The following is a 10,693-nucleotide window of genomic DNA, read 5'->3' as shown; positions in this document are numbered from 1 at the left end:
AACTTCTCTATAAGTGATATCCAGAAGCTTACCTATATTAGAAATTGAATATCCTAACTATTAATACTAATCCTGAATGGCATGCCTTGATCGCATATGGATCGGGACAGCCGATGCTCTGTTTTGCTGTGCTGCGTCGCTCGGTCAAGATTTCAATACACAAACCTGGGACGGATAGGGCCCCGCCGGTTGTGTCCTGTGTCTGAGCAGGAACAAGGCGTGAGCGCTGGCCTGTATCTTTAACCGCTGTGGACACTGACCCTGGGGGGGGGGGGGGGAGGGTAACCCCCAGGCCTGGAATTCCTTACAGTCTGCATGCAGCTGGTGGCCTTAGAGCTGCCCACTTCTCAAAAGGAAAGTACATGGAGAGAAGGGAGGGCTTTGGGAGAAAGATGTCTGTAAAAGTTAAAAATAAAGAGACAATCGGAATTATATAAGCTATGAAGGGGGAAAGCTAGTGTAAAGGTTTTATGGAGGTATTTACTGGTAGGTAGGGTTAAAGGGAAAGGTTAAAGCCAGGTTGCAAAGCTTCTAAATAGTTTGAATTTTATCCCGAGCAGAAGAGAGGGGCCTTTAAAAGGGCTTTAGAGCAAGAGGTGACCATATATTTGCCTTGATATGTAAAATATTTATGATATATGATACATGCATGAATATAGAAATGAATTTATATGAATATCTATATATGTTTGCTTTAATACAAATATGTCTTATAAAATGAAATGAAAAAAAGGGTAGGTGCATCGGGAACCATCAACAACTTTTCCTAAGGAAAATGAAAATGCTGCCACAGACCCCTATCTGAGATATGCCTGTAGGAGCCAGGCCCTGCACCACGGGTGTCAAATACTCGATTCAGCAGGGCTTTTTGAAGTAGTTGGTTGTTAGGAAGAGATAAAGAAGTAAAGCAGAGATATGAGTGTACTATTATTAAACATGGATTCTTTTGGAATTCCTGGCAAGAAAGAACAAATGAATGTCATTTATTTATATACCAGATTTTATGAGATATTTATGACCCTGGATTTTTAAAGGTTTTCATCTATATTCTACTTAGAAAACTGCATGTATGGAAAGCGTATCCAAATGTGTTTGGAAAATGATAAGATGACACCCAATGCTAATGTGACGTGGAAACATAACTATAGTTTTGTTTGCATCTCTCTTTTGGGGAACATTTTACATCCAAAGATACTCCCTGGACTTAGTGTAGATCCCTACAAGGGGGGAGAGAGATGCGCTGCAAGGGCTCTGCTGGGCAGCGTGAGAATGTCCCCTGAGTCTCGAGGGACTCGAAGGACTTGCAGCCTGTTTCACGGAGCTGTAGAGAGAACTATGAGGATGATAATTCAGAGGCTGGTTTCCAAAGACTGTGTTTAATAACATTAGTACAGCCTTCAGAAACAGGGCACAAGAGTGTATTAATACAATTTCAGATTTTGTTTCTTCTATTAAAGGATTCTCCTCATATTACTTAATAGAATAGTTGCAAATGTGGTGAAGAGAATTCCCATATGTTCTTTACCCAGCTTTCCCTAATGTTAACATCTTAAAAAATGCTGTAAATCTATCAGGAGAAAATTAACTTTGACACAATACTATTAAATAATCTACTGATCTTATTTGAATTTTGCCAGATTTCCTATATTGCCCTTTTTCTGATTCAGTATGTCTGTTGCTGGTGATGTTAACTGTGATCACATGGCTAACGTGGTATCAGTTTTCTTCACTCTAAAGTTATAATTTTTATTTTTATAATTCACAGTTCTCTGGTGAGGAGATACTTTAAGACTATCCAAATATTCTATTTCTCAACAAAGTCTTACCCACTCATTTTAGCATCCATGGATTGTTCTTGGCCTGCCACACTAGTATTGTGGTATTTGTCTAATGATAAATTTCTATTTTGTTTTTTCCTCCTACATTTGTTTATTGCAATCTTGCTGTAATTGAAGAGCCACTTCTTCTCCTGAGTTTATGTAACTATTTATTCATTCACTTATATATTGGTATGGGTTTATCTATATTTGTTTTTTTCTATTGTTTATAATTCAACATCGCCATTGTTCATTTCGTTGCTAAGCTTGTGCCAGCTTCAGCACTTGGCAGCTCCTTTGAGTTGGATCCTGTTTTTTATACGCCTTCATTTTTTTTGCATGTGTTCTTACTTATTGGCAACTCAGGATGTTCCAGGGTCATGTTGTTCATTTCTGTGCCCCGGCTCTGACATCAGCCATTTTCCAGGAAGACCTAGTTCTTTTAATTAGAGAATTGTTTTTTTGAGAAGCTAAGATCTGGGCTAAGCAGCCCTTTTAGAGGTTTTATTGCTGAGAGTTCTAGTCAGAGACATATGGTACTTGAAGTGAGTCATCTTTAGAGTAATACTTTCCAGAATGAAAATTTCAGAAATTTTGCAGAAGCACTAAATGAGTGTGTAAATGTGGCTCAGGGTGAGACATTTGCAGCAGCAAAGCAAGCATTACACTCAAAACAGTGGTAGAAATTGTTATGGAAACTATTTAACTTCATTTGTAGACGGAAAAATAATATTCACTGAGCCTCTGATGTATCAGAGGATAGGAGATGAGGCATGACCTAAAGGAGGGCGCATTCTTACATCAGAAATTAATGAAAGGTCTCTGTGTTAAAGGGGACTCCACTTGTTGACAAAAGTTTAGGGTTCCTCTCCTTTCAGTGAGAAAACAGAGAACCTGATATGATTGTGAATGTGATGCTAGTACCAAAGGTTTTTCACCTCTGAGTTCCTAACACTAAAATCCTAGTTGATGAACTTAAAATGATGAATGTTTTATATTTTTACACCAATAGAAGAAGAAAAAATTGCATCTCAGTGTCAAAACTATGTTCATGGATCATGGCTCTTTGAATTGATGACAGGTTTTTATATTTGCTTTTTTTTTTTTTTTTAATTCCAGGACATCAGTTAGGACTTAAAAAACTTTCATTTGTTTTTTTGAACAGAGGCAAGAACTATTGAACCTATGAAACTGTTTTAACCCCTATTCATTAACTGTCCACTTTAGCACTCAGTAAACGAACATTATCTTCAGGTCTGGAAATGATTTTTTGAAATTGCTTTATTGAAAGGTATTCTTTTACACATGTGCCATGAAAGTAGAAATTAACAAAATAAAATATAAAAAAATGTTAACAATGTAAGCAAGAAAAATTGACCAGCTCCCATGTGGATTCTTATTTATAGACACAAGTTGTTGGGCACCTATTTCCAGGCCTCAGAAGGCATGGACTGCTAGGCTGGGGAGAGTTGTCTGCTCGCTCCCACACATTCCCACTGCTCACTTGCCCCCTCGCCCATCTCCAGCATTAGTGTTTTGGAGACAGCACATAACTATCCTGGGAGGAGGGAAAGCTTACCTGAGGGCCTTGGGTTCTGGGCTGTCGAGTGTTCCACCAATAATTATTTTTGTTGACTTAGACATGGCACTTTGTATCTCTGTTCCCCATTGTTTTGAAAAAGTTTCTTCAAGTTTTATCATTCTACCCCTAGCACTAGAGAAGACGCTGTAAACTTCACAGAGCCCCTGTGCCTGGGCCTTACATGACTTTATCCAAGACGGGGCTGCCTTTCCATCTCCCCTGCGCTGCATACAATTCATGTGCCAAATTTGAAACCGGTTTTAAATATTCATATGAATTCTTAAGTGCAGTGAACAAGGAATGAGGTTCAGTGGCAAACTCTCTTATCAAAAGAGAGATAGTTTGTCAGAGATAGTAAATATAACCTCCATTTTATGTGCTTTACAATTTATAAAATATTGTACATGTATCTTCTATTATGATGACTTTATGGAAGTTGCATCTGGAAATCAGAGAGTGGATGTGCTGGTTTATTCATTAGTCAGGGAGGGTTGGAGCTCATGCAGCGACTCTCTTTTCTACTCCCTCATACTGTCCTATGGACATTCCCATTAGCATAAGTTATTTGAAAGATGGAAAGCTCTGGAACCACATTATTAGCTCTTAGGACTTTTTCAATGTCTGTGTTTAATAAGTGGCTGAAAGAAATAGATGGAGACAAATGTAACTTGACATTTTATTTTGTTTTAGCCTGTGCGAAGGGTGCTTCCTTTAGTTACTTTTCTTTATTATCTCTCCACTGTAATCGCATGAAATTAACGGTGGTAGGTTGGGAAGATCTTTCATAGAAATGCCCCTCTTGACTTGGAGGTATAGAAGGAGAATGGCTTTGAATGACACAATTGAAAATGAATACTGCGTTATATGGGACTTGAAACCCAGCAAACCTAAAGAGCCTTACCTCTGAAAGGCAACACCCTGTTCATGAAAGGGCCCCAGAAGGCTGAATGGGTCATGTATATGATCTAAATCGAATCCAAGGAAAAACTGTCCAAAAATGATCATTGCCACATTTCTAAAGTTAGAAAAAGTGAAAAATGTGATTGTACAGAGAGTCTCCTCTTGAAATACTAGAAAATGACAATTCTTAGGAGGCTTAAGGAGGGCACAAGGGAGGAAGATGTGTATGGGGAAGAAAGAAAATCAAAGTAAAAATTCTTAGAGCTTAGAAAATATTAATTTTAGGTAAAAGAATAAATTAAATCTTTACTCAGGGTCTCAGCATTAATAAAGCTGATTAGTCAAATTAAAAACCTTTGGCTTTGGAATCACAGTCACACAGATATGGGATAAATCCTAGCTCACGGTTCTAGGCAGCTCCTTAATCACTGTAAGCATCAGTTTCTTTATCTACACATTGGGAATATGAACATATCGGAAATGATGTTTTGAAAGGGGAAAGGCACATAAAGGAACTACTACATTGCTCTGGCAAATCTTTTATTTTTAAGTGAAAAAAATGTTACCAAATTTCTTACTAATAAAAATAGATTATCTATATAGGTGATGATAGATAGATAGATAATTAGATAGATAGATGATAGATAGATAGATAAATAGATAGATGATAGATTGATGATAGATGATGATAGATAGATAGATAGATAGATAGATAGATAGATAGATAGATAGGACCTTAAGTATGACATCTGTGACACAAAAATATTTGTTCAGGAAAAGCTGTGAAGTAAATAACATGTGCCTTTATTACTTCTCACCCCACAGCACTGTTTTCCCTTTTTGCAAACCTTTTTAACCACCACATACTGAGCACAGAGTTTGGGTAATGACGGCCTACACCCTCTTCTGACATCAACCAATTTTGAATCTATTGACCTTGGGCAAGTGTCTAACCACAGGACTCCAGGTCCCTGACCAGTAGTGCTAAGGCCAAAATCCATTTTGATTGGTTATTGCTTGTACAATACAGATTATTCAGTGTGACTGATAACACCTCCAGAATCAAGCACTCTCACTCATTCTTATAAATATATGGGTCATTTCTGTAAACATATATAAGACATTGATAACAGTGGTTACTTCTAGGGAGAGAACTTGGAAGAAGGGAGTAGGGGGAGTTTTTTGTTTTTTTTAACCTTATATGGTTTCATTAAGTTTGAGATTTGAACCGTAAGTATGTTTTACCTAATCAAAATAGTGATTACTTTTTCTTAAATTGAGCACATTTATTATATACGTATATATATGTTTATAGATTGTGTACGTATATATATAATCTATCTGCATTATTTGCTTTTCATTGCTTCTGAGCCAAAAGCCTCCCATTCAATTTAGTACAAATCAGTATTTGAAAGTATTTTGTGAAATCTTTTTATTTTATTTTCATAAGAGACAATTACTTTTATCATTCCATATTACAGATAGATTAACCAGACTACATAGATACTAAGTAACTTGTTCAAAATCACAGAGTAAATGAAAGAGATGGGATTCAAACTTTTAAAAAACTTTTCTTCTTGTATTATTATTTTTTAAACTGACTTTATCTTTTAGACTAGTTTTAGGGACATGGCAAAATTGAGCAGAAGGTATAGAAATTTCCCATATGCCATGTCCTCACACATGCATAGCTTCCCTTGGTATCAACAGCCCTCATCAGAGTGGTACATTTGTTATCACTGATGAACCCACATTGACATATTGGCACCCGATGCCATGGTTTATATCAGGATTCACTCTTGGTGTTGCATAGTTTATGGCTTTTGACATATCTATAATGACATGTGTCCATCATTATGGTATCATACAGAGTATTTTCACTGTCCTAAAAACTTTCTGCGCTTTACCTGTTCATCCCTCACTTCCCACTAAGCCCTGGTAACCGCTGACATTTTTACTGTCTCCATAGTGTTGTCTTTTCCTGAATGTCATATGGTTAGAATCATATGGTATGTCAATTTTTTGATTGGCTTCTTTTATTAATATGCATTTGTTTCTTCCATGTCTTTTAATGTCTTGATAGCTCTTATAGCTTTTTTTCTGTTATTAATCCTCACCTGAGGATATTTTCCATTGATTTTGAGAGAGAGAGGAAGGGAGGGAAGAGGGGGGGGAGAGAGAGAGAGAGAGAGGGAGAGAGAGAAATAGAGAAAGAAAGATCGATGTGAGATGTTTCTCTCACGGATGTGTGTCCTTAACTGGGAATCAAACCTAAGACGTTTTTCGGTCTGCTGCTGATGCTCTAACCACTGAGCAACACTGGCCAGTGCTTGATAGCTCATTTTTTTAGTACTGAATAATATTCTATTGTCTATATATATCACAGTTTATTAATCCATTTACCTAATGAAGTACATCTTGGTTACTTCCAAGTTTTGGCAATTATGAATAAAGCTGCTACAGATCCATGTGTAGTGTTTTGTGCGGATATACATTTTCAACTCTTGAGTAAATACCAAGGAGTACAGTTGTTGGATCTTATGGTAAGATTATAGGTTTAGTTTTGTAAGAAACTGCCAAACTGTCTTCCAAAGTGATTGTACCATTTTGCATTTCTACCAGAAATGAATTCTAGAATCCCTATTGTTTCAAACCCCATCAGAATTTAGCATTGTCAATGTTCTGGATTTTTGCCATTCTGATAGGTGTGTAGTGGTATCTATTTAATTTGCATTTCCCTAATGACATGTGGTATGAAGCATCTTTTCATATGTTTATTTGCCATTGGTAACTTTAAAAACATTTTTGACCACAAATTTGTGCACACATTAAAGCAACATATGCCAGCAGATGTGGGGTGTCAACCCCCAGAATTAGAAGTGAGCAGCTGGCCGGCATCAGCAAGCTGAAGCTGTGTGCAGAGTAGGCTGAAGGTGGGTCCCGGAGGATTTGGTTCCTACCTAATGGATAATATTCCAGTTAGTAAACTTTCAGCAAGTAGACCTTTTTAAAGTCATGATCTTCTTTGAAATGATTTTTTTATATGAAAAATTAACTTTTGCCCAGTAATCCTCTTGAATTATTAGAAAAAAATTTCAGCTTGTAATGTACTGAACTGTATCCCCAAATTCATATATGAGTGCTAAGTTCCAGCGTGTCTATATTTGGAGATAGGACCTTTAAGGAGCTAATTAAGGTTAAATGAGGTCATAAGGGTGGGGCCCTAATCCAATGAGGAATGTCCTTATAAGAAGAGGAAAAGGCACCAGAGAGTTGCATGCACAAAAAATCTGTGAGGGCACCTGGAGAAGGCTGTTGTCTGTGAGCTCAGGACAGAGACCATAGGAGAACCAACCCTACGGTTATCTCAATTTTGAACTCTAGCCTTCAGAATGTGGGAAAATAAATTTCTGTTGTTCAAGCCACCTCAGTTTGTGATATTTTCTTAGGGCAGTGCTAGCTGACTAATATACAGCTCTACCAAAATAAAATGAATTTACTAAAACACATTAGGAAATATTCAGGGTCTATTTGCTCCACTAAAATTACAAATGGAATTCAAGGCAATGTGGCATGTTCAGTATCTTCTTTTTTTTCTTTTCATTTGTTCAAATCTTTCATTGATAAGGATAGTTTGAGGGGTAATGAGTAGACAATTGGTTTTTATGATGTTTTTAATGATCCTTGCCAAAATGAAGTAATGGGAGAAGGCCACTTGATGGTGGAATATAAACTTGTTTTACTATAATGCAAAATACAGTTGTGCTGTTAATGAAAATAGAGAAACCATGTTTTGTTTATAGTTGCCTTTTTATTATAATTTGATGGACACACCATTGAAAGTTCTGACACATGAGAATTTTTGCCAAAAAAATGTAATTTCTACTGCTGTGAAAACAACATCTCTACCAACAAAATATACTCTAAAAGCATGACGCCTCAAATGTGCCATTGTGTCTGATTTATAATGTTTCACAACTCTTAGCAAATGACATGACAACTAAAGGAACATGATTGGGTTTTCTTGTCTTAAAAACTTTCTTATATGCTTTATATCATGTTGCTTTGCTTTTATATTTACTTTGAGTTTATTGTAGAAAAATTTGCCCACATATAGAAATAGAAAGGAGAGCATAATAAAATCCTTCACCATTACCCATCATCAACAGTTATCAACAACTGGCCCATATTGTTTTACATATACTCCTACCTACTACTACTTCTCATATAAAATGAGGTATTATTTTATCTATAAATACTTCAGTATGTTTCTTTGAAAGATAATAGCCCTCTTTCTAAAGATACCCATGATACTATTATTCCAAGAAGTTAACAATAAATCTTAAATATCAAAAAATATACAATTATTGTTCAAATTTTTCCTTTTTCCCCCCACAAATGTCACCAGTATTTTTACAGGTTTTTTTTTTAAGAAAAGGAACCAAATAAGTTCAAAACATTATATTCATTGACAAGTGTCTTAATTCTCTTTTATTATATATAGTTTCTCTTCATCTCTCTCTTAATCATTTTCAACTATTTGTTGAATCAGAAACAAGATCCTTTGTTCAGCAGTTTCCTACATTTTAGCTTTTGCCAATTATATCACTAACGTGTCCTCTAACATGTTCTGTCTCTTTGTTGGAGGATGTCATGTGATGTCCTTGGTATGTATTCTCTACCCACCGTTCCCCCAGTGGGAGCCAGTTCCAAGGATGCAGCCTTGAGAGAGCAATGTGTTGAGGCCATATGGACGGTACACATGAGTGAACCCCGTCAGTGCCTCTGTACACGAACTTTTGAACTTCTGGTGGGTGGGTCGGGAGATCATCCCCCTCACAGCTGCCCAAGGCAAGCCTTGCATGTAAATCCCCTTGCTTATTCCAGCTGCCACCTGCCCATCTGGAGCTGCTTGTCTCTTTCTTCCGTCTCTCTTTGTTCTCTGTGTATGCGGCCCGTTTCAGAATTCACCCAGGAATTTCTGGACTTTTCAAACCACCACTCTTCTCTGTTTTCTTATGGATTAGAACTGGATGCTTGATGTGATTTGAATTTATTAATTTTTATTATTTTAGCAATATTATTTCATAGACAGTGTTGTGTTTATCTAAAATGAGGCGCACTATGTCTGTCTTATTTCTGACGTTATCAGTAATTGTTGATCAGTGTCTAAATTTAATTTACGAGCGTATATAAAATAATTCTATCTATTGTATTATTTTATCTGCAATTCTCTTAAAAAATAAACTCATTTGTTAAGTGATTATCCAAAAGAACAATTATTGTAGAAAACAGTAGGATATGTATTTAATTTACATTCATTTCATAACGTAATGAGTTACATGTTTACATTTTTAGAATACATCATCTGTATATTGCATTGTGTGTTTCCCACCCAAAGTCAAGTCTCCTTCAGTCACCATATATACGACCCCCTTTACCCTTTACTACCCCCCACACCCCTTCCCTCTGGTAATCACCATACTACTGTCTGTATCTATGATTTTTTTCTTTGTTTATTCATTGCTTTCAGTTTTATATCACACATGAGTGAAGTCATGTGGTTCTTAACTTTTTCTCTGACTTATTTCGCTTAGCATGATATTGTTAAGGTCCATCTATAGTGTCGCAATAGCAGTATTTCGCCTTTTCTTATGGCTGAGTAGTATTCCATTGTATATATGTGCCACATCTTCTTTATCTCAATAACTTTCAATAGAGGAGGACACTAAGGCATGGGGTCATTAATAATATGCCTCAAGCCACAAGGCAGCAATTCCAGCAGTTCAAACCATGCAGTATGGTTCCATGGCCCCGGCCTTTAATCCCTGTTCTACATTGTCTTGCAAGAACCTCCCATCCTTCACTTTACTCTAGTTCAAAAATTCAGAAGTATTATAACTCTTTGGACCTTTCTCAGAGTAGGCATTCCATTGCATTGAAGGCTTTAAGATGGTTCCTAATGAAGAACATATCAGCTCAATTCTTTTTCTTTCAACGCTAATTTCATGAAATGGACTATGAAAATGTTTAGGGACATTTTCAGGTCATATCCTCCTATATATTAAAAGCTCATGGAAGTAATATAAGAAAGAAACATGTACAATGCTGTGTTACCCAGTTGGTCACATTTCCTTTGAAAAGAGACTGCCCCCTTGCTCTTTGGAGAACACCTTAAAAGCTCTGGAAAAACTGATTTTCCTAAAAACATCAGTTGAGAAATAAATTCTGGCCTCTGGAAATATATCAGATACCCAGTGGCCTAACGTAACCTACTCTGAAGTCAAAGCACTAGGAAAGAATTTCTCCTAGCTTGTCTGAGTCATACCTCATGCGCTGATACCAAGCTAAATATTTTCCCTTAACTTCTTATTTGCACATACACCTTGCTTTT

General features: G+C 36.6%; 1 pseudogene; it reads left to right on the top strand.

The window, feature by feature from the left end:
* The first annotated feature begins 6,743 nt into the window (after nucleotides 1-6,743).
* Nucleotides 6,744-8,047, top strand: LOC148091638 (proteasome maturation protein pseudogene; annotated as a pseudogene).
* The last annotated feature ends 2,646 nt before the right edge of the window (nucleotides 8,048-10,693 follow it).

The sequence above is a fragment of the Miniopterus natalensis genome, chromosome 13 (assembly GCF_054644295.1).
Source record: "Miniopterus natalensis isolate mMinNat1 chromosome 13, mMinNat1.hap1, whole genome shotgun sequence".
NCBI classification, from domain to species: Eukaryota; Metazoa; Chordata; class Mammalia; order Chiroptera; family Miniopteridae; genus Miniopterus; species Miniopterus natalensis.
Note: the sequence above shows the minus strand (reverse complement) of the source record. Positions and strands in the feature narration are given on the sequence as shown.